This window comes from Myotis nattereri (assembly GCF_964212035.1).
Source record: "Myotis nattereri genome assembly, chromosome: 6".
Taxonomy (NCBI): Eukaryota; Metazoa; Chordata; class Mammalia; order Chiroptera; family Vespertilionidae; genus Myotis; species Myotis nattereri.
The window spans coordinates 14,265,956-14,291,927 of record NC_138081.1 but is presented as its reverse complement, the minus strand read 5'-3'; the positions used below and the strand labels follow the sequence as shown (position 1 = coordinate 14,291,927).

Here is a 25,972-nt window from a genome sequence, read left to right as displayed (position 1 = left end):
TTCATACTTTCATTTATGGATCAGTTTATTCATAAGTAACTGAATCTTTGGTTGTTCTTAGCTGAAAAAAGACTACAGCTGTTTTTACTCTTTTGCTTTAATGTTGAGTACTTAAGGGAGTTCATTAAGCTGCATTGTAATATACTGATCCTTTTTTTATATTTATAAATAAAATTCATGAAATTGCTTTTCTCTTGCCATATATTAGCCCAACCTTACTGACTGTTTTCCTCCGTAGGTAATAGAGAAGAGGAAACCTAATCAATGACCGGGGAATGATGGAAGAAGATGGAAAAGAACTTGTTTGATGGGTAAGAAATAAGATTATAATAATGAGCTATTAATAGCATATGTATGGCCAGTCTGTAATCGGCTGCCAAGGCTGGCATACTGTTAGTGTGAGTGACCAGGGTGGGTCTTGAAGTTTACGGGTGGTTGGATAGAGAATATGTGTGTCATGACCTGTCAGTATTAATGACCTTTTCTTGCTCTCCAAATACTGCCAGCTGCTGTGATGTTAGACTCACCATAGGGATCCCATTCATGAGGCAAGTGCAGATTTTATGTCAGGTGGCAATCAAATGGAATTCCATAGAAAGCCCAGTAAAAGGTGTGACTAAATTGATGAGATTATAACATTTTTTTAATTACCTAAGTCTGTACATTCTTATTGTCAATCACTTAAACAGGGGTGGCCAAAGCCTGCATCTTAGCACTCCCCCACCCCCACCCCAGGGAGTATACAGTGTATGATGCATATTTGTGGAACCTTCTTCTTTGCCTAGTGATTAAAAACTTGGGCTTAGGAGCCAAACTGGTTTTGACTAGCCACTGTTAACTTGACAGTTGGGTAAGTTAATTTCTCTGTGCCTCAATTCCTTGGTTATAAAGTGGAACAATAAAATGCCTATCTCATACCATGTTGAAGATTAATTAATCCATATAAAAAACTTGGAATAATGCCTGGAAGATAGTAAGTGCTCAGTAAATGTTAGCTATAATTCCCATATATCTTCCAGTTAGCATGTTTATGTACCAGCCCTCCACAGATTAATCTTTGTCTGAAATCCCCCAAGAGTTATACCTTCTTGGATAAAGTTAAACCCTGGTTTTTAAGTTTTTTTCATGAAAGTTTTCTTTTTGGTTTCAAGCTTCATTTCTCTCAGAGTATGCTGCTAGACTAAGTGAAAATAGAGTTGTACACCTCTTACAGTATCTCTTATGATGTGTATGATGCTTATAGGTATCCTATCTAATAAAAGAGAAACATGGTAATTGGAGTATGACCACTACCCTTCCCATTGGCTAATCAGGGCAATATGCAAATTAACTGTCACGGCCGGCAGCCAGGTAGCTTGAAACTAACATGAGGCTTGCTTGCTTCAGTGACGGAGGACTCCAACGTTCCCCGCCTGCTGCTGCAGGCCTCTGAGCTGCAAGCAACTATGTAACAAACATAGAAGCTAAACAAAACCCCAGAAACCTGCTGGGCTTCAGCCAGCAGGATCGCAACATTGTAAGCAAAGACCAGAAACCTACTTTATCAGCGGAGGCCTAAGAGCTGGAGCCAAGCCTCAAAGCTAAAGCTGGCCCAGAATAAAAAAAAAAGAAGAAAAAAAGGAGTGGTTGGGAGCTTCAGTCACCCCCAGCCTGAAAACAGCCCTCAGCTCCTCACCCAGACTGGCCAGGCACCCCAGTGGGGACCCCCACCCTGAAGGGTGTGTGACCAGCTGCAAACAGCCATCATCCCCTCACCCAGGCTGGCCAGGCACCCCAGTGGGGACCCCCACCCTGATCCAGAATACCCTTCAGGGCAAACCAGCCGGCCCCCACCCGTGCACCAGGCCTCTACCCTATATAGTAAAAGGGTAATATGCCTCCCAGCACCGGGATCAGCGGAGCCGCGAGGCCTCCCGGCACCGGGATCAGCATGACGGGGGCAGCGCCCAAACCCCCTGATCGCCCTGCGGCTCTGTGTGTGACAGGGTGCGGCGCCCCAACCCCCTCCCCACGGGCCCTGTTCTGTGTGTGACAGGGTGCGGCGCCGCAACCCCCTCCCCACGGGCCTGCTCTGTGTATGACGGGGTAGAGCCATAACCTCCCCATCGGCCCTGCCCTGAGTGTGAGAGTGGCGGCACCCCAACCCCCTGATCGGCCCTGCTCTGTGGGTGATAGAGGGCGGCGCCCCAACCCCCTGATGGGCCCTGCTCTTTGCGTGACAGGGGGCTGCGCTCCAACCCCCTGATTGGCCCTGCTCTGTGTGTGACAGGGTACAGAGCCCCAACCCCCCTGATGGGCCCTGCTCTGTGCGTGACAGGGGGCAGTGCCCCAACCCCCTGATTGGCCCTGCTCTGTGCATGACAGGGGTTGGTGCAGCAACCTCCCCATCGACCCTGCTTTGAGTGTGACAGGGGATGGTGCCCCAACCCCCCAATCGGCCCTACCCTGAGCATGTCTGAGGGTGGCATCACAACCTCCTGATCGCCCTGCTCTGTGTATGACAGGGGGTGGCATCCCAACTCCCTAATCGGCCCTGCACTGAGCCCGACCAGGGGCTGCACCTAGGGATTGGGCCTGCCCTCTGCCACCGGGGAACAGGCCTAAGCCAGCAGGTCGTTATCTCCCGAGGGGTCCCAGACTGCGAGAGGGCACAGGCCGGGCTGAGGGACACCCCCCCCCTCCCCCCCGAGTGCACAAATTTTTGTGCACCGGGCCTCTAGTGTATGAATAAACACCTATTTTGGGGCTATGATAGTTTTACCCTGTCCATAAAAGTATCTCTGTCAAAGCTGGACTCAGGATTCTCTTGTTTCTGGAAAAGTATGTCAAATTTTCTAAGATTCCGTCAGTCTATTTTGAAGGACAGGTCTTTGGAGTTTCTTTTTTGTTTCACAGAATTCTAATAGTTTTGAAAATGTCGTTGATATATTTTTTATGGCTTGTCAGCAAGAAGCAAGGACACTAAAAGTCATCTCTTTTTAATATTTTTTTCCTCCTGTATTATTTTAGGGTTCTCTTAGATTATTACGTACTATTCTTTCTGCTCTATTTTAGAAGACTTATATGTGAAAACAAATTAACATTTACTGAGTATTTATTATGTGTCAGACTGTTTTTTAGTGCTTTACTCATTTACTCATTATGTCATTTAATCCTATCATCCACTTATGAAGCAGATACTATTATTGTCTTCATTGTAAAAGCTGAGGAAAGTGAGACACAAACTGAGTAATTTGTCCAAAGTCACAGAACCTGTCCTGTTGAGTAGAGGGGTGCTGGTCTAGTTAATGAACTCTTTTAAGGTTTCCTAAGGTGAATGTGGATTTAAATAAAACAGAAAAGCCAAATGTCTCCTAAAAAAAAGTCACCGTAACAAATCTGGTTTTGCTTGCTTGTGAGAAGGAAAATTTGAAATTATGTAGCTTCTTAAGTATGGGGGGAAATGATGTGAGATGATTATTTTTCTTGACCATACTTAAATGATTATAGCTGTTTTGCTTCATTAGGAATTGAGTGGATAGAAATCACTACCTAGCTAAGAACCAAATACATGTTTAATGTGGATTAGAGTGAGTTTATTTGTAGATTACCATTTAGCTGCTATTCATAGAAATATGCAGACAGAAAGATTTAACTGTGCAGCAGTTTGGAACTGATTGGTAATTGGAAATTGTTCTTTTGTTCTATTAAATAATATTTGAATGACAGTCAGCAGAAAGTTGTACAAGAGGAGAAAAGGCAGGAGAAAGGTGACTTATGGGTCTTATAATTAGAATGTCACTGATGAGTGATGGTCTACAATGTAAATGTGCATTAACAATCGACATTTATATAGGAACTGGAAGGACTTATAGTATGTGGTGGTTTTTGTTCTGGGGTCTGTCTTGTCAGAGAAAAACACTGGCTTTTCTTCAAATAGCAATTCATTTTCTGTTAAAATACAGTAAAGTACAAAGAGTCAGTGACATTTAAAGTAACAAGTATGCTGATAAAATGTTTTGGCTTTCCTGTGAAGTATGCCTACACTTAGTAATGTTTTCCTCTTCCATCTTTTTTATTTTTTATTTTTATTATTTTTTAAAAAATATATTTTATTGATTTTTACAGAGAGGAAGGGAGAGAGATAGAGAGTTAGAAACATCAATGAGAGAGAAACATCGATCAGCCGCCTCCTGCACATCTCCTACTGGGGATGTGCCCACAACCCAGGTACATGCCCTTGACCGGAATCGAACCTGGGACCTTTCAGTCCGCAGGCCGACGCTCTATCCACTGAGCCAAACCGGTTTCGGCTATTTTTTATTTTTTAAAAAATATATATTTTTACTGATTTTTAAGCAGGGTTTTTTAAGCAGGGGAATACAGTAGAGGATGAAATGCTGTTTTTGTTTAATACAGAGATAATATTTAAAATTGGTAGTAGATCTACAAAGATGGCAGGCATCAGGAGCAACTATAGTTAAAGTAGTAATAGTGCAGATATGTGGTGTTACAGGCCTACATTTGGGGGAAAGAGGGTAGTGGTAATAATGGGGAAGGTATTTGGGTTCAGGAAGCCAGGGGAGCATTGAATCTATTCTCTTAAGTGAGCTATTGTAGCAAAGAACCTAGACCAGGGCCAGGTTCTATCATTTCTGAACAGAAATTAGTAGGCCTCGGAACCTGACTTGACTATGACATGAGTAAGGAGTGAAAGAGAATGTCAGGTTTTCAAGTCAGATGAATAGGAGTGCATAACTAGGACTGTCAAACGGTAGGGAGGAGTGCAAGGGGAAATGGGTAAATTTAAACAACTTACATGCGAATTCTTGAAGATGTGAACGGTGACATGTCTTCTGTATTTCTTTGTGTTTTTTTTTACATTTATTTGAATGTTCTGTAATCACATAATACACGATACACGATTACAGAAAGTCGACCTCCTACAGCCATATAGTTTCTTGATAGGTAACATGTACTTGTATTTTGAAGCCAGTCTTTAGTATTTTTCAGATCTGTATTTGGAGTATCATTATTTTTTTTCTTTTCAAAACAAGTACACTGATTTCATTAGTACACACAGTAATTTTGCAAATCAATTTAAAAGATCAAGAACCCAGTGTAAACGATATGAATTGACAGTTCACATAATGAGGGGGAAAAGATCGATAGTTACCATAATTAAAGACATACAAACAAAATATGTGGGTATATTTAAAAATTTTCAAATGTCAGATTGAAAATTATTTAAGCATGTCAATCTCCAGTATTGAGGAAGCATGCACTCTCAGATACTACTGATGGGAAGAAAGGGAGTGAGTGTACATTAGTGCAACCATTTTGGAAGGCATTTGATGACACCTATCTAAAATTTAAATGCATGCATCCTGTGACACAGCAATTCTTCTGTAAATTGTCTCACAGAAACATTTGCACAAGTGAGTAATGATATATGCCCAAGAATACCCATGCTGCATTGTTTGTAATAACCACTGAAAAGAGCACAGTTCTTCACTTGTAGGGAGTTAGTTAAGTGAATTATGTAGCCCATGCCATAGAATATGATACAATCTTTAAACAGAGTGAGGTAATGCCAGATATATGAGGAAACGTCCAAGAGAATATTAAGGTACGACAAGCAAGATAGAGAATAATATGAATGGTAGGATTCAATTCATATTAAATATTACATTTCAAATGCATAAAATATTCCTGGATATGTCCAGAAGTACACTCAGTTAACAGTAGTTGCCTCTTATAGAGGCAACTGGAGATGGAAAGCAGAGGGAAAGTTTTACTCTTGAAATTTTTCTATTCTGTAAAACATTTATTAAGTATATAAAATTAATATGAAAAAACCAGGACTCTAGTTGTCCTTCGCTAAACTTACAATGAAGCTTGCTTTCCATATTTGTTTCTTTATTTTATTTTTTCCATCACCATACATAATTTTTAAATACATTTTATTATGGAAAATTTAAAACCTGCCTTTTCTTACCCTACTCCTGTATTATTAGAAACAAATCCTAGACATTATATTATTTTCATCCATAAATATTTAATATGTGCCTCCCAAAGATAAGAATTCTTTTTAAAAACATAACCACAGTAATTTTCACACATAAAATTTGTCAGTAACTCCTTAATATCTTCAAAAGCTAGTAGTCAATGTTCAGACAAAAGTTTCATTGTTTGGCTCTGGCCAGTGTGGCTCAATTGGTTGGAGCATCATCCCTTACACCAGAGGTGGCTGGTTCGATTTCCAGTCATGGCACATACCCAGGTTGCAGATTTGATCTCTAGTCTAGGCACATCCAGGAGGCAACTGACCTGTTTCTCTCTCACATGGATGTTTCTCGCTCTCGCTCTCGCTCTCTCACTCTCTTTTTTTGCGACTTTGGGTACTTTTACCATTTAATTTGCAAACAGAATTTTTATAACAAATTATTTTTAACCAAATCATATCTTGAAAAGTTTATATAGAAAACCCAGGGGAAAAAGTGAATTGTTCATTGTGGAAGGCCTTAAATTACATTATTACAGTAGAAAATAGAGGAGGTAGAAGATAACTGAAAAAGACTAATGCAACATTAGATTCAAATCTACAGCTCCTGTAGCTACTTAAAACATGGTTTTAGAAACTAAACCCAACATTTCCAGTAACCATAGAAACAGTTAAAATAAAATTTGCCACGAAAGCCCTTATATCATGCTTGATATAGGGAGGTAGGAAGATGTAAGAACCAGGACACATGAGACATGACATTTTATCTAAAACTCCTGTTTACTTTACTGAGGGTGTGTAGTTTAGTTTCAAAATTTAATCACCTTCTTCAGCTTCAGACTCGGATTCTTCTTCAGCATTTTTGAGACACTCCACAAACTTTTTCCTTTGCTCAAGGAAGACACTTCTCCCCTTTGCAATATGTGCATCTTTGTACCACTTCAGAATGGGCTCCTTACTCAGGACTTCAGCTTTATAAAAAAGCACCACTATTTTCTGGAAGGCTTTCATGAAATAAATGTTATCGTAGAAATACTCCTGCATCTTCAGTAACAGCTCAGTCTGACCTTGAGTAGTAAAGGCAGCGAGGAGAGGGCTGTATTGCTTCCTGTACTTGATGGTTTGCTCTGCTACAAGCTATTTTTTGTTCCATTCCACAGTGCTCATTACACTGGACCAGATTCATCCAATGACAACGAGTTCTGGAATGTTGGGTTTTTGTTTTGTTTTTTTTTCATCTCCTTGACATACAAAATTATATCCTTAAATGGATCACCACGGGACATCTGTTCTTGACGTTCTTGCTGGAGTTCTTCACGAACTCCTATGGTTTGCTGATTCTGAACATATTCTGAAGGCTCTTTTAAGCCTGCCTCAGTGAAATACTTTGTGAAATGTTCAACGCTTTGTTTATTGTCAGGAGAATGTCCCATCAGTTTGTTATCCATGCTGACTTTCTGAAGACTTGAAGCTACTGCACTGATATCTTTTTCATTTATCCATGATTTAAAGAGCTTTACAGCAAAAGCTGCTGAAACCCCTTCTTTAACCAAATTCTCATTATAAAGGCTATTAAGAATGGGTGCATTAAGTGTTCCATTAGCCAGGAGAACGCCAGTCAACACAGCCAGCGTGTTCCTCTCCGACTCCGAAAAATGCTTTAAGAGCGGCAGCAGCTTTCTCACTTCATCTTCGAAACCTTTCTCCAGGTGTTTGTAGCGCCTGATTAACTTGTTAAAAACCTGAGCAAATGCTTGCATGGTCTCTGGGTCTTCTTGTGCTGCAAACGCACAGACATCTGTGCGCATCGTGTCTTCTGCCAGTGTACCACCTGGGGCCAGCATTCCCCCGGCCACCAGAATGTCAGAGTGTTTCTGCTTATCGACGGTAATAAGTTTTGCTCCAGAAGCATCAAGAAACGGCTACTGCTTCCAAATCAGTACCAGTTTCACTTAAGCCTTGAATAAATACAGTCTTGAAACTGAGTAGGGTTAAACCTCTCTTTTTCATCTCTTTTTCTGGCTTTAAAACACTGGCCTGATAGCGTTGGCTTTTGCTGCTTTAGATTATTCAGAAAAGACACATGAATTTAAGGCAAAGAGAAAGGGGCCAGAAATTCCAGATGTCTCTCTTTCTTGTCAGTTTTTTTAAAATATATTTTTTATTGATTTCAGAGAGGATGGGAGAGGGAGAGAGCGATAGATACATCAATGATGAGAGAGAATAATTGATTGCCTGCCTCCTGTATGCCCCCCGACTAGGGATAGAGCCCACAACCCGGGCGGCTGCTCTGACCAGGAATTGAACTGTGACCTCATAGGTTGATGCTCAACTGCTGAGCCATGCCAGCCAGGCTCTCTCAACAATTTTTTTTTAAAAGTTTCCTTGTTTGAATGAGGATCCAAGTTTAATCATTGCAATAGTTGATATCCTTCTCATTGCCTCCCCTATCTTTTTTCTTTCCTTGTAATCTATTTGTTAAAGAAACTATGTCATTTGTCCTAGAGTTTCCTTATGTCTGAATATTGGTGGCTATATCCCAGTGGTGTTCAGTTAACATTTATTATGTCCTTTACTGTGTTATCTGTAAATCTGTAGTTAAGTCTAGAAGCTAATTAGATTTAGTATTTTTGTTTGTTGAAGAAATAGTAAGTGTTGGTGTATATTTCCATTTGGGCTACCATCATGTCTGGTTATCTTTTTGTGTGTGTGATGTTTGTGTCCATTGATGATCATTGCCCAGGTCCATCTATAATAATCTATAATAATAATAGCATAATATGCTAATTAGGCCAGACATCCTTCTGGACGACCTTCCGGACAAAGCCTGGGCTGCAAGGGAAGCCCAAGTCCAGGGTGCCTTCGAGCGGCGGGAGGGAAGCCTGGGAGCCGGAGGGAAGCCCAGGTCCTGGGTGCCAGAGGGAAGCCGGTGCAGGCAGCCGAATTTCGTGCATAGGGCCTCTAGTTAATTCATAAGAGTCTTCCATAAATGGAACTCTTAGCTAGTGGCTTTGGCTAATGTATTAAGGTGTACAACATTTAGGTACAGATTATTGTAAACATTTATAACATTTTATATTTTCTGCAGCTATTCCCATTGCTGTGCTAGTTTATCTTTGGACCCTTTCATCATGGTTTAAAGTCCTCTGATCAGACAGACCATCTTGTTTTTCAAACCCCTATTAAAACATTACTTTTGCTTTTTTAGCTTTCATCAGGATATTTTCCTTCTGAAGGTATGTAAAAGGAATCTTAGATGTAACTGTTAATTTGTCAAAGAGAACACTAAAGTAAAAAGTTATTTGTTTATTCATGTAATCTTTCATTCAACAAAGTTTATTGGTACCTACTATGTTCCTGGCACCATGCCTACCTCAGGTTGGTTACAGTTGTGACATCATCAATCAGACAGGCAATTAGAGTGCAACATGGCAGATGCTGAGTAAGGGAAAGTGCCTGTGTGTACTCTGCGAGCACATGGAAGGTACATGAACCCAGTCCTGGGGAGCAGAAGGTTTCCTGGTGAAGGAGCGCTGTACTGATGTGAAGGATACGCAGAGTCAGGCTAAGGAAGAAGTGGGTGGCCAAGGTAATGATGGAAACGTCCTAAGGGAGGGTGCAGCTTGTGGAAAGGCCTAGAAGTGAGAGAGCAGTTCCTTAGGGGAACTAAAAGTAATGTAGAACAGCTGGCAGGTAGCTGTGGCGTGAGGAAAGGGCTGGGTCAGAGGGGTGTGCAGAATCAGGCCATGAAAGACTTGGCGAACAATGAGTGTGGGCTTTATTCCCAAGGCAGTGAGTAGGACATATTTGGGAATTAGGGTGAATGTAGAAAAACCTTTTAAAAGATAGTTACAGTAATGTGGGCTAGAACTGATGGTGATCTAACTTAGATTAGATGCAGTGGAGATGGAAGTAGGTTTTTTGGCTTTTTTTGTGTGTGTGTGTCTTTTTAATCCTCACCCGAGGATATTTTTCCATTGACTTTTAGAGTGGAAGGGAGGGGGAGACAGAGAGAGAGAAACATCGATATGAGAGAGACACATCAATTGGTTGCCTCCCACATGCGCCCCAACCAGGGCCTTGGATTGAGCCTGCAACTGAGGTACGTGCCCTTGACTGGAATCAAATCCAAGACCCATCAGTCTGCGGTTCAGTGCTCTATCCACTGAGCAAAACTGGCTAGGGCTGGAAGTATAGTAGTTTTGTTCATTCCTGCAGAAAATTACTGAACACCTCTTTTTAAAAATATGTTTTCATTGATTTCAGAGAGAGTAAAGGAGAGGGAGAGATAGAAACATAAATGGTAAGAATCATTGATAAGCTGCCTCCTGCACACCCCACATGGGATTGAGCCTGAAACCTGGGCATGTGCCCTGACTGGGAATTGAACTATGACCTCCTAATTCATGATTGACGTTCAACCATTGGGCCACACCAGCCAGGCCTGAGCACCTGTTTTTTGGTAGCTGCTGTTCTAGGCATTTGGGATTCAGCAGTGACAAAAATACACAGAACTTCTTGCCCTCATGGAGCTTCTAGTCTAGTGGTGAAGAAGACAACAAATAAGTAAATATCTATACTAATAAAAGGGTAATATGCTAATTAGACTGGGAGACCTTCCAGACATCCTTCCAGACAAAGCTATGGTGGACAAAGCTATGGTGGCGGGGCCGATGCAGAGGTGGTTAGGGACAATCAGGCCAGGAAGGGAGGGCAATTGGGGGTGATGGGCTGGTGGGGTGGGGGCATTTGGGGGCGAGCAGGCCAGTGGAGGGGGGGCAGTTGGGGGCAAGCAGGTTGGCAGTTGGGGGCAAGTAAACAGGCAGGGGTGGCAATTGGGGGTGATCTGGCTGGCAATGGGGGGCAATTGGGGGTGAGAAGGCTGGCGGGGGGGCAGTTGGGTGCAAGCAGGCCAGTGGGGGGGCAGTTGGGGGCGATCAGGCCGGTGCGGGGGCAGTTGGGGGTGATCAAGCCAGAAGGGGCGGAAGTTGGGGGTAATCAGGCCGGCAGGCAGAGTGGTTAGGGGCGATCAGGCAGGCAGGCAGGTGAGCAGTTAGGAGCCAGTGGTCCCGGATTGCGAGAGGGATGTCCGACTGCCGGTTTAGGCCCAATCCGTGGGATTGGGCCTAAACCGGCAGTCGGACATCCAGGATTGGGCCTAAACTGGCAGTCAGACATCCCCTGAGGGGTCCCAGATTGGAGAGAGTACAGGCTGGGTTGAGGGACACCCGCCCCCGTGCACGAATTTTGTGCACCAGGCCACTAGTATACAATATTTAGACAGTAATGTCCAGGAAGGAAACTAAATCAGGAAGGGGGATGTGTATAAGGGAGCATTACGCGGGAAACAATTTTATGTAGCATGACCAGCGAAGGCTTCACTGAGAAGTGTGAGAAGCTTCATTTGAGCACACATTCAAATGAAGTGAGGAAGCAAGCCATGTGACTATCTGAAGGAAGAGCATTCTAGGCAGAAAGATTGCACAGCACTGAGATCAGAGAGTACTTGTGTGTGGAAGGAAAAGTAAGGATGCCGCTGCTAAAGAGGAGTATGTTAGGGGGAGAATAATGGGAGATGAGGTCAGATTCTATATGCTTTATTGGTCATTGTAAAATGTGATGGAGAGAAATAAAGTCTTGATTCATAAGGAAGAATCAATAGGATTTAGTGAACAACTGGATATGGGAGGTGGTGAAGAAGAAGGAGTCTTGGTCACTGAGATAGGGAACACAGTGATCTCATAACATGAACTTTGTAATTTTATTTAAGAAAATAAAGCAGCTGGAACAGACAAGCTTAGATATCTATTACCATGCAACTCTCTTTTTTTATTACAACACTAGAGGCCTGGTGCATGAATTTGTGCATGGGTGGGGTCCCTCTGGGTGCCCTGCAGTGATCGGGCCAACACCCACAGTCCAATGCCACCTGCATCTCCTACCTGCCGCTCCTGCTTGCGCCCAGTCAGTCCTGATCAGGAGAGGCTCACCCAGCCATAGCAGTGCTTACCAGCAATGAGCCCTGCGTCTGGCGCCCTCCCAAGGGGAGTGGCCTGCGGGATCAGGATGAAACCGGCTCTCTGACATCCCCCGAGGAGTCCTGGATTGCAAGAGGTGCAGGCTAGGCTGAAGGACCCCATCGGTGCATGATCGGGCCGGGGAGGGACCACAGGAGGGCTCCAGGGTGTGTTCGGCTCATCTCCCTCAGTCCAAATTGGCCAGACCCCAGCAGCAAGCTATTCTACCGGTTGGAGCTTCTGTGCCCTGGTGGTTAGTGCACGTCATAGCAGTTGAGCAGCCTTAGCATATCATTAGCATATTATGCTTTGATTGGTTGTTCAGTTGTTCTGCCATTTGGTCTATTTGCATATTACCCTTTTATTATATAGGATTTGGGAAGAGGTGATATTGATTACACCCAGTACAAAGGGGGACAGTCTCACCATAGAATGGATTTTCCTTCACTTTTGCTAGTTATCTAATTAGGGGCAGACTTGACCTTCAAAAGTCAGGAGAATGCCTGAGTGATGATGGGCCTGCAGTATTAGGCTAGACATGGATGGAGCCCTTAGGATTCTGAAAACTGCCCCCAATGCACACTGTTACATCTTTGTTTGTGTACATGTGTGCACACACACATCTGTACTTTGTCTTTATCCACAGTCTTTAAGACATCTGATAAATGCCTAGTTGACATTAACCTAGTTGAACAGTATAGCAGCTGCTTTCACTGAGAGAGAGGAGTCGCGATTGTGTGTCTATGCTAAGCATGGTTTTAGTAAATGTATTCATCCATTGAGTCATCATTACTGGGGATCTACATAAATCTCTTCTGTGATGCCTGGCTTATAAAGATGACAATGACAGGATCATTATTCCAAGTTTCAGGGATTTCAAAGTCTAATAAATGGACAAAGGAAAGCAGCAATTACCGTCACAGGTGCCATAATATTGGGAGTGAAGAAGGTACTACGGGAAGACCAAGGAAGGGTTTGCTAAGCTCTAGGCTAAGTTAGGCAAACTTTTAAAAGAAGAGGATAACTTCTGAATCCGTTGCTTTTTCATTTACTGCCTAACATATGTATAAACTCCCTTCTACCTTCTGTCCTTCTAAGTTCCTCAGACCCATCTTCCTAAGGAAAGCTTTGTTTATAGGTCTCTGAATGAACCTCCTTATTCTTTCCCAGTATTCTGCAGATGAAATAGCCAGAAGGAAACAGCTACAAGCAAATGTATAAGCAGGTTCATATGTCATTTACTTTATATTAATTTATAATTAAAATGAATAATGCTGTTATAAAAATAGAACTATGAAGAAGTAGCTTTAAGAATAACGTGGCTTCTCTCCTATAGGACAGCATTTCTCAAACTTCCAACATTTGTATGCCACTGTCATGATTTTTGCCACATTCCAGTAACATCTGTAGAATTTTACTTAGTAATTTCTATAAATCAAAAAAAATTTTTTTTGCAAATTAAAGCCTACTTGAACCTCATTTTAAAAACTGTCCATGGAGTTAGGGATTTTCTATTATTTTATAAAACATTAACATAATATATAACTACTAAATAAAAAATACTGTCCCTGGAGAGTTCCACTTCTGGAAAGACTGAGAAAGCACGCTGCACTCACTTCCCATTGAATGCAGTTAAAAATCTGGATAGAACACATGGAACAGCAAGTTGAGGATGCTGAAACATCAACACTAGCAAGTGGATTAAAGAAGACCAGGACTTGAATTCTACCATTCAGCTGGGAGCTTCCCTTTTTATTTCTAGTATCCACTAGCCTGGACGCAGTGCAGCCCAAAGCTGGAAGTGGGCATCAGGCATGGAAAGAGAGGGATCCAGGGTAAACCCTCTAGTTCTGACCTGACTGGGAAAGACTTCTAACACAGAGAAAGAGTGGCAGAAACTACCCCCTTTAAAATTGTTCTCTCTTTTCTCTCATTTTTTGTGGTGTTGGTACTGGCAGTGACAGCAGCGGGATGCTGAAACTCTGAGGAGAGGACCCTTCCTCTCCACTTAAAGAATCTGCAGTCCTAAAAAGGCGGGGCAAACCCTATCACTTTTTTCTTTCTGTTTACCTGCTGCCTAACCCCCAGAATATGTGGTAGAATGGGGTCACAAAAGCCCCAACTTTCTGACTGGAAGACAGGAAAGGGGAGCTTCAAGGAACTGAAGATTACTGGGGAGACAATGCAGAGGGCGGGAGGAGCTCGGGAAAGCAATCCCTTAGAGTTGTTTTTGAATTCCTGGGCTCACCCCCAAATGGCACATATGTAGATCTGACCCTTAACAGCATACCAAAACTTTGAGAATTAAACTATAAGATAACTCATGGCGGTCCAGGTCCCAGACTGACCCCTGGGTGGCGCTAATGCCAGGCAGACCTAACTAGCTCTGCAGAGGCTTCAAATGTGGAACTGGTATTCACATCATACTCCACAGGTTGGTTGGAATTTTGACCTGAATCCAACCAGGTTGATTGTCTGCTAAAAAAATTAATTAAAAAATTAACATTTTCCATTGGATTTAAACAGACTCGGAATATCATAATACTAGAGGCCTGGTGCACGAAATTTGTGCACTGGCAGGGGGGGGGGGGTCCCTCAGCCCGACCTGCACCCTCTCGCAGTCTGGGAGCCCTCAGAGGATGTCCGACTGCCTTGGAGGTGGGAGAGACTCCCACTACCACCACTGCACTCGTCAGCTGTGAGCCTGGCTTCTGGCTGAGTGCACTGACCACCAGGGGGCAGTTCCTGCATTGAGTGTCTGCCCCCTGGTGGTGAGTGCGCATCATAGTGATCAGTCGTTCCACTTTTTAGTCGATTTGCGTATTAGCCTTTTATTATATAGGATTCAAAATGTCCTGGATACAACACAAAATTATTCTGCCTACCAAACAACAACAAAAGAACACCAGGAAAATCTCAACATGAAAAAGACAACCAATAGATGCCAAATTTGAGATAATATCTCTCCCCTAAACATGGATTTGACTGGCAAGCCCAGGCCACATGCCCACTGCTGGAATAGTGACCATTGTCAGGGAGTGCCATGCACAAACTAGTTGAGACTTCCCAGGAACTATCCTGGAGCTAGTGCTGAGGTTAGCTTCTCCTGAAGTGGCCCTATGGAAGAACGGGAGGGAAGGGGAACAGTTCTTATTTTCAGATTTTAAGGGACTTTTCTATAATAAGGTACAAAGAGGGTTGAAAGGAGATAACCTATCATATGGCTCAGTACAAATTTTATTTTTTAAATAACTTTTTACTCTTTGATTGCAGTTCATGCACAATATTGTTAGTTGCAGGTATACAAACCCATGATTAGACATTTATATAACTTATAATCACCCCAGTAAATCTAGTACCCATCTGACACCCTATATAATTATTACAGTATGATTGACTAAATTCCCTATGCTGTGCTTTACACCCCTGTGACTATTGTGTAACTATTGATTTGCACTTCTTAATTCCTTCACTTTTTTCACCCATCCCCTTACCCCTTTCCCATCTGGTAATCATCTAAATGTTTCTGTATTTTTGAGACTGCTTCTGTTCTGCTTGTTTGTTTGTTTTGCTTTTTAGATTTCACCTATAAGTAAAATCACATGGCATTTGTCTTCTCTGTCTGACTTATTTCACACAGCATAATACCCTCTAGGTCCACCCGTGTTGTTGCAGATGGTAAGATTTCATTCCTTTTTATGGCTCAGTCATAGTCCATTAATGCAAATTTTATTGAGCCCTTTGTGTGTTTTGCTTTTGTGTATGATTCTTCTATTTTTATTTTTTGGGCAGGTGGGTAAATATGCTTGGAGGCCAACTGTCACTTTAGCACTGAGATAAATAACCAGTTGAAAAAATGCCGATATAGAGCCACACCTCAGCCTTTGTAGCTGAAGATGATAACCACTAACCAGTAATTGCTATCTAGCCAGCAGGTCCCCACCAGCTGCCCACACTAGTCCATGATTTGTAGCTGCAGACTCCATGTGCTAAGTTTGGCACAGTCTGCACCTGCCATCCTCTTCAGAAAGAAATATTCCAGGTGCTCAATGATGCTCCCTAGATTATCCACCACTGTGATTTCTCTGAGTCTCCAGTGGTGCCGTATCATTTGAAGTTTTGCTTTAGTGTGTCTTCAAAGTGTTTCTTTTTACTGTTCTGCTTGAGTTATCTCTATTCAGCCCATCACACAGCAGCTACTTCGGAATGCAAAGCAGAGAATTTCAGAAAGCAAGCTTGAGAGAGGCTACTGAAAGTAATAGAGTTTATTATATAAGTTCTTAATGCTTTAAGTGTGTCAAGTTTCAAGTTGTGCAAGCAATACAGGGGTCTAAAAGAAGGTAGTTTTAATTTTTACTGAGGGTATGTTTATTAAAGCCGGGGACAGTGAAACAAAGGAAGGGCTTCAGGTAGAAGAGGCAAGAGTATAGCAGCAGGAGTGAGCCTTGGCAGAGCTGCCTGCCCTTTGGAAATGTGAGGAAGAGGAGACTGGGCATGGCTGCCTTGGCCCTTTAGAAAGAGCGTCACAGTGAGCCTGCTGGGCTGTGGGGACTCAGGAAACAAGCTGCTGAGGCAAAAGAGGTGCCTTTGGAGAAAGAAAGCAAAGATAAGGTGCCTTAGGAAAGAAGGGGGTTGGGGGGCATGGGCATGATTAAGAGAGTGCACCTAGAAGAAGGTAGTTTTTTTTTGTTTTGTTTTGTTTTGTTTGTTTTGTTTTTTTTAAAAATATATTTTATTGATTTTTCACAGAGAGGAAGGGAGAGAGATAGAGAGTTAGGAACATCGATGAGAGAGAAACATCGATCAGCTGCCTCCTGCACATCTCCCACTGGGGATGTGCCCGCAACCCAGGTACATGCCCTTGACCGGAATCGAACCTGGGACCCTTCAGTCCGCAGGCCGACGCTCTATCCACTGAGCCAAACCAGTTTCGGCTAGAAGAAGGTAGTTTTAAATTGTAAACAAACTGACTGCATTAAAGTGGCAGGATCAGATTGTGAGGGACTAAACAGTTGAAGAGGTGACTAAGAACCCAGAATAATAACTTGCCCCCAAATATCTGTACATAACCTATATGATATTTTAGCAATGGGGAGTTCTGTGGGTCAGGTGGCAGGATCTTAGCAGAGAGCAAGCCAATCATAGTCCCAGCAGTGTTAGTTTGTGATCTGGAGCAAGTCACAGGATCACTCTATATAATGACTATCATTTCTTGAGCTCTAGCTATAATGTGCTAGGCATTGCTGTAATCATATTATATATAACTAGAGGCCTAGTGCATGAAATTCATGCACTGGGGTGGGGTGTCCCTCAGCCCGGCCTGCACCCTCTCACAGTCTGGGAGCCCTCAGGGGATGTCCGACTGACAGCTTAGTGCTGCTGTGGAGGCGGAGGTGGGAGAGGCTCCCTCCACCGCTGCTGCGCTCACCAGCCATGAGCCTGGCTTCTGGCTGAGCAGTGCTCCCCCTGTGGGAGCACACTGACCACCAGGGGTCAGCTCCTGCATTGAGTGTCTGCCCCCTGATGGTCAGTGTGCGTCATAGCATTCTGTCGTTCGGTCAATTTGCATATTAGCTTTTTATTATATAGGATAACTCATTTAATTCTCACAGCACACTATGAGATAGAAACTATTATTTTTTCCATATTACAGATGAGGAAACAGGCCTAAAGAGATTATTTGTCCAAGGTCATATACAACTAATAAGGGCAAACTAGAATTCCAACTCAGGCAACTTTGGTTAACCTTTTTACCACTATGCTATATTGCCTCTCAGTTTATTTATAAATGGCATGTTAAAAATATCTGTGATAACTATTTTACAGAGTTGTAGAAAGCAGAAAATAAAATGATAAAAGTACTTTTAATAGGAAATAATACTATGCAAAAGAAAGCTATCACATAGGAATCCAACACCATTACTGGCAGTTACCATGAGAGCCCTTCTTAAAGAATTACAGTGGGGCCTTAACTTACGAGTGTCCCGACTAATGAGTTTTTCGAGATACGAGCCATCTCTCGGCTGATTTTTTGCTTTGAGTTGCGAGCTAAAATTCGGGTTACGAGCCAGCTTCAGATACCCCACCGCTAGTTGGCGCAGCGAACATCACAGTGAACGCCACAACATCAGCCCAGCATCACGTGTCTCACTCGTTCACTTTTTGATTTGACATAGGAGTAATTTGAGTTACGAGCTCCGTCACGGAACAAATTAAACTCGTAAGTCAAAGCCCCACTGTCATACTTTTGTGTGTGTATGTATGTATGTATTTACATGTATGTATGTATGTTGGATGGGTCTCTAGCCCAAAACATCCTAGCTTTTGTAGAAAGGTGGTATAGGTAACGTTATATGTAGCATATATGTTAACTTGTGAAACATAAAAATACAAATCCACCTATGAATTTGCCACCAGAACATTATCAATGCCTGCATCCTGTTCTTTTATCCTATACCCCATCTTCCTGTCCAAAGCTAACTACTGTCTCATTTTATGTTTAAACAGTTTTACAAGAGCCTGTGGAGGCCATGTAGTCCCACATGCTTCAAGGTCTAAAAAACTAGCTCCTAGGAGCTCAGTGACTGGTGAGATTTATTTATTCACCTGTCCTCCCCTCCCACCTCCACCCTCCAACTCCGCTTCCATCCCCTTTGGCAATCACCAGGTTGTTCTCTGTACCTATGGGTCTGTTTCTGTTTTGTTTTGTTTTGTTTGTTTGTTTTTTTGTTAGATACCATATATAAGTGAAATTATGTGGTATTCGCCTTTCCTTGTCTGACTTATTTCATTTAGCATTATACCCTCTAGATCCATTTATGTTGTCACAATGACAATATTTCATTCTTTTTTATGGCTGAGTAATATTACATCATGTGTGTTAGTGTATACCACATTTCTTTTGTACATTCATCTATTGATGGACACCTAAGTTGCTTCCGTATTTTGGCTATTGTAATAATGCTACAATGAACATTTTTGAATTAGTGTTTTGTTTTTTTATAAATACCCAGAAGTGGTATTGCAGAATCATGTGGCGGCTCAATTTTTAATTTTTTTAGGGATCTCCATAGTTTTTGCCATAATAGTTGCACCAATTTACAATGCTACCACCATGTCCAGGGCTTCCCTTTTTTCCACATCCTTGCCAACACTTAATTGTTGATTTTTAAAAAAATATATTTTATTAATTTTTTACAGAGAGGAAGGGAGAGGGATAGAGAGTTAGAAACATCAATGAGAGAGAAACATCGATCAGCTGCCTCCTGCACACTCCCCACTGGGGATATGCCCGCCACCAAGGTACATGCCCTTGACTGGAATCGAACCTGGGACCCTTGAGTCCACAGGCCGATGCTCTATCCACTGAGCCAAACCGGGGCAATTGTTGATTTTTTTATGATAGCCCTTACAGGTGCAAGATGGTATCTCATTGTGGTTTTGATTTGCATTTAGTTATGTTGAGCATCTTTCCATGTCTGCTGGCCATCTGTATGTCCTCTTTGGAGAAATACCTATTCTGTTCCTCTGTACATTTTTTTAAAAATATATTTTTATTGATTTCAAAGAGGATGGGAGAGGGAGAGAAAGATAGAAACATCAATGATGAGAGAGAATCATTGATCGGCTGCCTCCTGCACACTCCTTCTGGGGATTGAGTCCCCAACCTGGGCATGTGCCCTTGACCAGAAACGAACCTGGGACCCTTCAGTTCACAGGCCAAACCAGTTGAGCAATGGTTCTCAACCTGTGGGTCGCGACCCCTTTGGCAGTCAAACGACCCTTTCACGGGGGTCGCCTAAGACCATCCTGCATATCAGATATTTACATTATGATTCATGACAGTAGCAACATTACAGTTCTGAAGTAGCAACGAGAATAATTGTATGGTTGGGTCACAACATGAGGAACTGTATTTAAAGGGCCAGAAGGTTGAGAACCACTGAGTTAGAGCCTCTGTACATTTTTTAATTGGATTGATTTTTTTATGTTAAGTTATTATATATTTTGGATATTAACCCCTTATTGGATATATCATTTGCAAATATGTCTTCCATTCTATGGATTGTCTTTTCATTGATGGTTTCCTTCACTGTGAAAAAACGTTTAGTTTGATGGTGTCCCATTTGTTTATCTTTTTCTTTTGTTGCTCTTACCCAAGGGGACATATCCAAGAAGATATTGCTAATACTGATGTCAAAGAGTTTACTGGCTAGGTTTTCTTCTATGAGTTTTATGGCTTCAGGTTTACATTTAAGTCTTTAATCCAGCGGTTCTCAACCTGTGGGTTGCGACCCCTTTGGGGGGTCGAACGACCCTTTCACAGGAGTTGCCTAAAACCATCGGAAAACACATATATAATTACATATTGTTTTTGTGATTAATCACTATGCTTTAATTATGTTCAATTTGTAACAATGAAATTGGGTGTCACCACAACATGAGGAACTGTATTAAAGGGTCGTGGCATTAGGAAGGTTGAGAACCACTGCTTTAATCCATTTTGAGTTTATTTTATATAAGGTGTAAGAAAGCGGTCCAGTTTCTTTCTTTCTTTCTTTTTTTGCATGTATCTGTCCAGTTTTTCCAGCACCACTTATTGAAGAGACTGGCTTTACCCTGTTGTATAGCCTTGCCTTCTTTGTTGTAGATTAATTGACCACGTAAAATAGACACTTGTGCGCGCATGTGCCTGCCCTCCCCTCGACCCCTCTCTGACCCAAACTACCATCTGCTGTCCTTGTCATAAGGGAAAGGACATTTACCTGCAAGAACATTGGAGAGATATCACTTAATAAAGCACATTGTTTCCCAAGACTAAAGCACAGGAATGCTACCTTGGCCAGTGAAATTACTGGTTTGAAGTGTGGTTGGGGAATTCATTAATCTGGACTGGTGGGTTAGATTCTGATTTGGGTTGAAGTTACTTTGGGATAGAATGAACTCCCAAATGCTAGCATTATCAGATCAGTTGGAAACACGTTCAGGGAAATACTGGTTGAAATACAGTTTACCTTGCTTCTTAGTAAAGATTTTAGTGTTTGCTGTGTCAACCTGATATGCCTTTACTTATCCAGGTTTTCTGTGCTTCTCATCTTTATATGAGATTGTAAACTCTGAGGTCATAAATCTTGTTTGTGTTGAACAAATGTTATAATGCTTTTCCTTTTATTAAATATGGTTTAAAAATGACAAAACTTCCATTTTAATCATTTTTAGTATATAATTCAGCAGTGTTAAGTATATATATGCACATTGTTGCGAAACACATTTCCTGTATTTTTTTATTTTGCAAACTTAAAGCTCTATATCCATGCAACAACAACTTTCCTTTTCCTCCTCTAACCAGCCCCTAGTAACCACCATTGTACTTTTTGTTTCTATGAATTTGACTACTTTAGATACTTCATATAAGTGGAATACAGTATTGTGTCTTTTTTCGTGACTAGCTTGTTTCACTTAGCATAATGTCCTCAAGGTTCATCCACGTTATAGAATGTGTAAGAATTACTTTTTTTAAGGCTGAATAATATTCCATTGTATGTATATACCACAGATTATTAATCCATCCATGGACATTTCTCTAATGATTAGTGATTTTGAGCATCTTTTTATATACTTGCTAGCTATTCATGTATCATCTTTGCAGAAATTCAAGAGCTTTGTTATATGCATGTATGCATAAGCCATGGACGACAAGACAGTAGCTGAGTGGAGAGGGTCAGTGGGGGGGGGGGGACATCTGTAATACTTTCAACAACAAAGATACATTTTTTAAAAAATGAGCTTTGCCCATTTTAAATTGGATTATTTACTTTTTTGTTATTGCATTGTAATAGTTCTTTATATATTCTGGGTATTAATCCTTTATCAGAGAATGATTTGCAAATATCATTTCACATTCTGTAGATTGCCTTTTCACAGTTGATTGTGTCCTTTGATGCACAAAAACTTTTAAGTTTAATGTAGTCTTATTTATCTGTTTTTGCTTTTGTTACCTGTGCTTTTAGTGTCATGTCCAATGTCATGAAGCTTTTTCCCTATGTTTTCTTCTAGGAGTTGCATAGCTTTATGTCTTTTGTTGAGGTCTTTAATCCAGTTAATTTTTCTATGTGGTTTATTAAGATATGAGTCCAACTGCATTTCTTTGCAGGTGGATATCCAGTTTGATATTCACATGTAATTCGTTAAAGAGACTGTCGTTTTCCCATTGGGTAGTCTTGACACTCTTGTCAAAACAAAGATAATTTGACCATATACACAAGGGTTTATTTCTAGGTTCTCTGTTCTATTCCACTGGTTGATTTGTCTGTCTTTATGCTGGTACCACACTATTTTGATTACTGTAGCTTTCTAATAGATTTTGAAATCAGAAAGTATGAGTCTTCCAAATGTGGTATTCTTTTTCAAAACTGATTTGGCTCTTCAGAGTCCCTTGAAATTCCATATGAATTTTAGGATTAATTTTTCTACATCTGCAAAAAATACCATTGGGATTTTGTTGAGTCAGAAGATCACTTTGAATAGTATGGGCATCTTAACAATACCAAGTTTTCTAACCCATTATGATATTTCCTCCCATGGTTTTGTGTCTTCTTTAATTTCCTTCCACAGTCTTTTGTAGTGTTTTTCCAATAACAGTTTACATTCAATATTATTTTGTATTTGTTTTAGGTGTACATTTAGTGATTACACAGTCATATACTTTACAAAGTGTTCCTTCCAATATTTCCAGTACCCACCTGGCACCATACATAGTTATTACAATATTATTGCCTATAATTCTTATGCTGTTATTTACATCCCCATGACTATTTTGTCACTACCAAGCTGTACTTCTCAGTCCCTTCATCTCATCCAGTTTCCCAAACCCATATCAGTCTGTTCCCTGTATCTATAAGTCTGTTTGTTTTGTTTGTTCATTTATATTGTTCTTTATATTCTACATATAAGTGGAATCATATGGTACTTGTCTTTTTCTAACTGACTCATTTCACTTAGCATAATAACCTCTAGGTCCATCCATGATGTCACAAATTATAAGATTTAATTGTGGTATTTTTATGGCTGAGTAATCTTTCATTGTATATATGTACCACAGCTTTTTTTTTTTTTTAATTGTCACCCGAGAGTATTTTTCCATTGATTTTTAGAGAGATTGGAAGGGAGGGGAAGAGACACAGAGAAAGAAACATTGATGTGAGAGAAACACATTGACTGGTTGTCTCTCACAGGAGCCCCAACCAGGGGCTGGGGATCAAGCCTACAACTGAGGTACGTGCCCTTGGCGGGAATCAAATCCAGGATCATTCAGTCCGCAGGCCGGCGCTCTAGCTACTGAGCCAAACTGGCTAGGGCATACTCTCTACTCTTAATTCCTTCCTACCTATTTAGTCTATATCATTGTATAAACTTTTTCTTTGTTCACCCTTTGTTAGCTTCTCTGGTTCTTAAAGCAATAATTGTCTATACATTTCAATGCCTTCCATTTTCCACACTTAAGTAACCTATCAAAACCAAATTGCAGTCAAGTTGGCTCTTATTATTGCATTTCAGAATCTTGTAATGGAGGTGCTAATGGCATGGCATTTCTCAGAGCTGGCTAAAATCTCCCCTGCATGCTAAATGTGTACTTGTCATTCTTCCATCTACTCATCTCCTCATTCTAAAGACATTATTAAGCCTTTGCTACTTGAGGAAGTACCAAATAAGTATAAGACATAGCAACCCATAAAGCTGTGCTCTCTAACCTAAGGAGTGTCCCTCTGGTGGTGGTTAAGACTCTGATTGAAGACTGTAGAGTGGTTTCATTTCAGAATGGTGCCATCTTCCCAAGAATCACCACCACTTCTCCTTTCCTTGCCTACATTCCCCCATTACTACTGTTACATTACTTTTTTTCCTTCCTGTCTCTTGGATATAGTCAAGTATTACAGAAGTTGAAGATAGGATTAAGCAGTACTACATTTGAATCTTGGCTCAACTGTTTTCTAGCTGTGTGTTCTTGAGAAAGTTATTTAACACTGCTGAACCTCAGGATCCTCATATATTCAATGAGAATAATAGTACCTGGCTGTTTTAGAACTAGAGAAGTTGTGGAAAATACTTGCTATTTTGTGTACCTCACTAAATACTATTGCTCTTATTATGTACTAGAGGCCTGGTGCATGAAATCCGTGCATGGGTAGGGTCCCCCGAGGCATGGCTGGCGATCAGGGCCGATCGGGGGGGCCCCCGCTGGCAACCGCCTTGGCTGGCCTCGGGCCTGCAGGCTGGGGGCAGCTCCTGCATTGAGCATATGCCCCCTGGTGGTCAGTGTGCATCATAGCGACCGGTCGTTCCACCAGTCATTCCGCCGTTCGGTCAGTTTGCATATTAGACTTTTATTATATAGGATAGCCATTGTTTACACTTCTCAATAGCATGAGAGCTTTCTGAGACGGTATTCGATGTTACAGAGTGAAATAAAGTATGAAAATCATATGAATGGGCCCTAGCTGGTTTGGCTCAGTGGATAGAGCGTCAGCCTGCGGACTGAATGGTCCCAGGTTCGATTCCGGCCAAGGCCACATGCCTGAGTTGCCGGCTCGATCCCCAGTAGCGGGCGTGCAGGAGGCAGCCAATCAATGATTCTCTCTTATCATTGATGTTTCTATCTCTCTCTCCCTCTTCCTTCCTCTCTGAAATCAATAAAGAAATATATTTTTTTAAAAAAGAAAATCATATGAATGAAGTGCATAGTTCTAAACTTGAGAATCATGGGGTCAGACATCGCAAGAACATGGAAAACCTAAGAATGCTCCATACTACAGAGGAACTCATGAAAACCTATGATGGAGCAAATTCTGTTAGTTGTCCACTTCGATTTCTTCCTAGTGATGTACATGCATGTTTTAATATATTTTTAAAAATATATTTTTATTGATTTCAGCCGAAACCGGTTTGGCTCAGTGGATATAGCGTCAGCCTGCGGACTGAAGGGTCCCAGGTTCGATTCCGGTCAAGGGCATGTACCTGGGTTGCGGGCACATCCCCAGTAGGATTATTATCACCTGTAATAATTCTTAATTTATTATTATCATTTGTTGTTGTTAATCCTCACCCGAGGTTATTTTTTCCATTGATATTTATGTTTTTTAGAGAGAGTAGAAGGTAGGGAGTGGGGAGAGAGAGAGAGAGAGAGAGAGAGAGAGAGAGAGAGAGAGAGAGAGAGAGAGAGAAAAGAGATTCACACTGATTGGTTGCCTCCTGCACATGTCCCGACCAGGGCTGGGGATTGAATCTGCAACCCAAGTATGTGCCTTTGACCAGGAATCGAACCCGCAGTCCTTAGTGCAGGCTGATGCTCTAACCATTGAGAACACCAGCCAGGGCTCTCAAATTATCAATCATTTATTTCAACTATGAGAATTAATGAGGAAACATTTTATATTCAATAACAAACAACAAAAATATACTTCCCGAAACGTAAGTCTAAATTTTTCTTAAACTAGAATTCAAGTAAAAGGCAATTTCCCCCCCCTTCACCCCTCCAACCCCCCCCCCCCCATAAAAGGGGAGCAGAAAAGGTAGCTGGAAGTACCATAGGATCTTCAGTCACAAAAGAGTAAAATACATATTTAATTATATTTGTTCTAGTATTTTAGGACATCAAAGTAGTCGATAGTTTTCTTCAAAAGTTTTTAATTTGATGCAATACCAGTCAAAATTTCAAAAGGATTTAATTTTACAATTTTACAAGTTCATCCTCAATTTCATACAGTAAAGAGGCAAAAATGGCCAAGACTAATTTGAAGTATAGGTTAGCCAGATTTATAGAACTTTTCTCTATAGTAATCAGAACAGTGTAATCCAGGCTATTTAAATAGACCAACTGAACAGAATAGGGAAAAAAGCAAGATATATCAATAACCTAATTGTAAAACTTTAAAACTTTTAGAAGAAACTATAAAAGACTATCTTTATTACCTTG

The 25,972-nt window shown here is 41.4% G+C and overlaps 2 protein-coding genes and 1 pseudogene across 3 annotated transcripts in view; 2 read left to right on the top strand and 1 right to left on the bottom strand.

The window, feature by feature from the left end:
- MED20 (mediator complex subunit 20) overlaps positions 1-1,794 on the top strand; it is a 54,338-nt gene extending 52,544 nt beyond the window's left edge. The window contains exon 6 of the transcript XR_013996200.1: positions 239-1,794. The gene's annotated coding sequence lies outside the window, so the exon portion shown is untranslated. The remainder of the gene's footprint in view (positions 1-238) is intronic.
- The window catches only part of USP49 (ubiquitin specific peptidase 49), an 85,103-nt gene that overhangs the window by 28,033 nt on the left and 31,098 nt on the right, over positions 1-25,972 (top strand). The window contains exon 2 of the mRNA XM_081095050.1: positions 239-311. The gene's annotated coding sequence lies outside the window, so the exon portion shown is untranslated. The remainder of the gene's footprint in view (positions 1-238; positions 312-25,972) is intronic.
- On the bottom strand, positions 6,800-8,048 carry LOC308520920 (eIF5-mimic protein 2-like; annotated as a pseudogene). The gene is made up of 2 exons: positions 7,222-8,048; positions 6,800-7,021 (listed from the first exon to the last, which is right to left on the bottom strand). The product of its transcript is annotated as an eIF5-mimic protein 2-like (transcript).